We start from the raw sequence: 5,000 nt of genomic DNA, 5'->3' as shown, positions 1-5,000 counted from the left end.
CGATTGCAAACAAGGGCAAAAACTCTACTGATCTTACTCGATAATTATACCATACTGAATTAATAAGTTTATCTCGTAAAAACGGATCATATATATATCCTGGGTGGCTGAGGGTGTTTTAAGATATGTGTGTGTCTTTTGTGATATATATATATATATATATATATATATATATATATATATATATATATATATATATATATATATATATATATATACGTTTGTGTGTGTACATACATACATACATATGTGTATTATTTACATATAGTCTTGGATAATTTTAATTATTGGGATATGGATTTTAGATATCAACAGATACAAAGGAAACAAACGTTTCAATACATATAATGACATTTTCTTAAATTCTACATTGTATCATATTGACCTACTACTTGCTAGGCAAGCTGACTTTTATAAAATTTGCAAACTCCTTATATATATTTAAACTTACTTTTAGTATTCAACCAGAAAATCAGTACAGTGCAGAAAGATTGAAAATATTATTTCTTTCATATATATATATATATATATATATATATATATATATATATATATATATATATATATATATATATATATATATATATATATGAGAGAGAGAGAGAGAGATGGGGGGATTCGGAATGGTTTAAACAGACTCTAAATTACACTGATAAAATGTACATCAGTCCAATGGTTAACATGATAGATTTCTATCAAGCTGGTTGCCCTATTGTACCCTTGAGCAAGACTACCCTCATTGCCTAATAAAACCAAGCAGTCTTTTGCCAGAACACCATAATGTGAACTTAGGCCATCTAAATCAAATTCCTATGTGAAATTTGCCAATATAAGCCAATACACTTTAATGCAAACTTAGCCAATCTAAACCAAATATCTTAATGGAAACTTAGCCAAACACCTTAATGTGAACTTAGCCCATCTAAACCAATGTACCATAATGTGAACTTAGCCCATCTAAACCAAGAAAAGAATAATGTGATATTGGCTCATATAAACAAAAACACCTTAATGCTATCTTAGCCAATCTAAACCAACCGACTTAATTTATTTTTATAAAGAATACAAAGTGAAAATTTAAATACTTTTCAGCATTATAAATGAAATCACAAATAGTCCATGAAAAGTTATATGACAAGTCCAAAAGGGTAGTGTTCCAAATGAATGCCAGTGGTTTTCTGAATGAAGTCCAATTTTGAATGTGCTGATGTAATAACAATCTTGACGTGTGGCGATGATGTAATTTAGAATGTCCTTGAATGAATTCATAATAGTCCCAAAATAGCGATTTTTGATATTTGGACATTAGTATTGGGGTGTATGGACATATTTGTTTTGCTTATCAAAACGTTGGAAATCGCCGACACCATGCGGTATCGGCATAGGCTGCTTACTAGCCACAGGGGGCTCGTATCATTGCTTACAATGAAACTATCAGTCGTACATATAGTATAAAATGTATGACTGTCAGTTCAATTGTGAGCAACGATGCGAGCCCCTGTGCTTACTAGCCTGCCATGCAAACTTGACCGACCTTTCATCGAGATATACCTGCATGAAATCGAGAGAAATACGATTTATTTTCTCAGAAATAATTCCGAGTATAACATCATTTGTTGTTAATGAAGCTGACTGACGAAAGAAAACGACAACCTTGATGAAATTTGACACGGAACTCGCCATTGTATTACTATTCAAATGACTGCACAAATATGGCAACCTACATGTCAGTGACATCGGCGATCAAATAAGCTCTTGCTTCTTTACAGATTGAAACTGAAGGGATGTATTGTCGTAAGCAGAGCTCTCCCCTGTCTCTAATATATATATATATATATATATATATATATATATATATATATATATATGTGTGTGTGTGTGTGTGTGTGTGTGTGTGTGTGTGTGTGCGTGTGTAATATATCTTTGTAACGACGAAGAGACAACCTATATTAGTCTTAAATTTGTACATACAAATGTCTACGGCCATACCACGTTGAAAACACCGGTCCTCGTCCGATCACCGAAGTTAAGCAACGTCGGGCCCGGTTAGTACTTGGATGGGTGACCGCCTGGGAATACCGGGTGCTGTAGGCATTTTTTAAATTTTTTTTTGGTTCCATCCTCACTGTGAGGATATGCGATCATATATGGCCAATATTTCTTGTTCACAAATCTGGTGCAAATTTTTCAGTTTCCTCTACCTCCAGGATCGAAATGGGCCGCCTCGTATGCCGTCCAGATCCTCCAAATTTCTTCTGATATTCCGGATTCAGCCTATAGCGAATAATTGCAACGTATGCAATCGATGTCTTTCATTTTGGATACTTGTCTGTGGTATTTCTTATTCAATAATTGATAGATATATTTGGAATGTATTATTTTTAATTATTTTAATTTATTTACCTGTTTTTAGCAGGGCACCAGTCTATCAGTGTGAAACTTGGCATCCCTTAGCGAATACTTCGAATATGGGCCATTGACAAAATAAATTGGTGTATAAATCTCTGTTTTGATTACAGTAAGTTTGGATGGATGTTCCCTGCTTCCACTTCCTTGCACTTTCTGTGTTTCCACAACTTTAACGTTTCCGAGCTGCAAGACGATATCCGTTTCAAATCAGATTCGAGTCCGTCTTTAAAGGTAGCTCATAGGCTGATGTCGATTATTTACCTATTGAATTAGTCAGTTGATACAAGATAAATAATAATAATAATAATAATGCCCAAAAACAACAAAAATGAACTGAATCTTCGTTTAAATGCATTGTTATTTAAGTCCATTTGAAGGTGTAAACCTCCGGTTAAGCAACTAATGTCCGAGTCCGAAAATGCCTGAATTACAAATTTGAATAATGTATGAAGGCAGTTTATCTATATAAGTTTTAATAAGTACACTTTAATTACTAATTTTACACGGCACATAAACGTAAACGTCTGTACATCGGAAACGGTGAAGAGAGAAGCGAATATAAGTCTTAAATTTACACACACTTGTGTCTACGGCCATACCACGTTGAAAGCACCGGTTCTCGTCCGATCACCGAAGTTAAGCAACGTCGGGCCCGGTTAGTACTTGGATGGGTGACCGCCTGGGAATACCGGGTGCTGTAGACTCTAATTTTTTTTTTTTCTTTTATAACTAAAAACAGTTGAAGTTTTTCTTTCTTTCTTTTATTGTAACTAAATTTACTTTATTCAATATAAATAATAAATAGAGCAATTTCTCGACTTTCATTTTCTCTTTTTCCTTAACTTTCTTCAATAATTCGGATCCTAAAAAAATCAAGTATAGGACCTGAATATAGCAAATGTTGCTTTGCACTTCTCTGCTCTTGGTTTCGATCCTTACTACTGGAATATGCGATCATAGATGACCAGTATTTCTTATTAACAAATTCGGTTCAATTTATCCAGTTTCCTCTACTTTTACTACCACAACAAGCTGCCTCCTTTCACGTCGAAATACTTCCTTCAAGTTTCTTCTCATATATTCCTGGTGTAGTCTCTAGCGCAGAGTTGCAAAATATGCGATCAATGTCTTTCATTTTGGGTACTTATTTGTGGTATTTCTTATTCACTAATTGATTGATAAATATGGAATGTATGAATTGTGAGAATTTTTTATATTAATTTATTGATTGATTGATTTCTTTTACAGCAGGGCCTCAGTCTGCCAGTGGGAAAATTGGCATCCTGTAGCGAATACTGTAAATATGGGCCATTGGCTAAATAAATTGGGTTATAAAATTCTGTTTTGATTACAGTAAGTTTAGATAGATATTCCATGCTTCCACTTTCTGTATTTCCACAACGTTAACTTCTACAAGTTGCAAGAACAGATCCTTTGCAAATCTCATAAGACCCTATTTTTAAAGTTAGCTTATAGGCCGGTGTCGCTTATTTTAACCAAATGATAGGACAGAAAGAGGAATAATAATAATAATAATAACAACAACAATAATGTCCTGAATCTGCATTTTAAGTCAATTTCAACATGGAATTCTCCCCTTATCTGGGTCAGAAAATGGATGAGTGACAAATATGAGTATCTGAGGCCAGTTTTGCTTCTTTTGGATTAGAACTTTGAATCAGTATACACTTTAGTTACTAATATTATACTGCACACAAACATTTGTACATCGGAAACGTTGAAGAGATGTGTGACTAATCAGCCCAAGAGTCTTGAAAACGCATCAAGACAACAAATTATGTTTTACAGTCGAAATGTTGTTCTCACTAGAACTGAAATCATTTAATTTCTACTTAAATGCCCGAAAAATTTACAATTAAAACTACAATAAATGTTTTATACCTAGTCCCGCACAGTGACGTTTATCTGATTCCCTGTACTCACCGAGAGCATTCTGTGTCATATGGATGCATATCAAATGAAGTGAAAAGTAATGGAATACTCGCTTTTTTATTTATCCCTATGCATCGTGGTGCCCACACCATGATGAGACGCTGTTTCAATAAACCTTTTTATATATGTTCTTTACTGTTCTTCCTTTTTCTTCTTGCTTTATCATACTGACACACGAGAGAGAGAGAGAGAGAGAGAGAGAGAGAGAGAGTATGCAACAAAGTTCGCATAACTTTATCAGCTATTAACATTAATTGTACTTCTGTGTAATTTTATTTTTAACGCGTTATCCTATAACGATTGCAAACAAGGGCAAAAACTCTACTGATCTTACTCGATAATTATACCATACTGAATTAATAAGTTTATCTCGTAAAAACGGATCATATATATATCCTGGGTGGCTGAGGGTGTTTTAAGATATGTGTGTGTCTTTTGTGATATATATATATATATATATATATATATATATATATATATATATATATATATATATATATATATATATATATATATATATATATATATATATACGTTTGTGTGTGTACATACATACATACATATGTGTATTATTTACATATAGTCTTGGATAATTTTAATTATTGGGATATGGATTTTAGATATCAACAGATACAAAG

General features: G+C 33.1%; 2 non-coding genes across 2 annotated transcripts; both read left to right on the top strand.

The window, feature by feature from the left end:
* The first annotated feature begins 1,975 nt into the window (after positions 1–1,975).
* On the top strand, positions 1,976–2,094 carry LOC149788197 (5S ribosomal RNA). Its single transcript, XR_016424783.1, has one exon. It is a non-coding gene; the product is annotated as a 5S ribosomal RNA (ribosomal RNA).
* A 900-nt stretch (positions 2,095–2,994) lies between these two features.
* On the top strand, positions 2,995–3,113 carry LOC149788196 (5S ribosomal RNA). The gene has a single exon (XR_016424505.1). It is a non-coding gene; the product is annotated as a 5S ribosomal RNA (ribosomal RNA).
* The last annotated feature ends 1,887 nt before the right edge of the window (positions 3,114–5,000 follow it).

This window comes from Sinohyriopsis cumingii, chromosome 11, assembly GCF_028554795.1.
Source record: "Sinohyriopsis cumingii isolate HCF-2022 chromosome 11, ASM2855479v2, whole genome shotgun sequence".
NCBI lineage: Eukaryota > Metazoa > Mollusca > Bivalvia > Unionida > Unionidae > Sinohyriopsis > Sinohyriopsis cumingii.
This window is presented reverse-complemented; position numbering and strand designations above follow the sequence as displayed.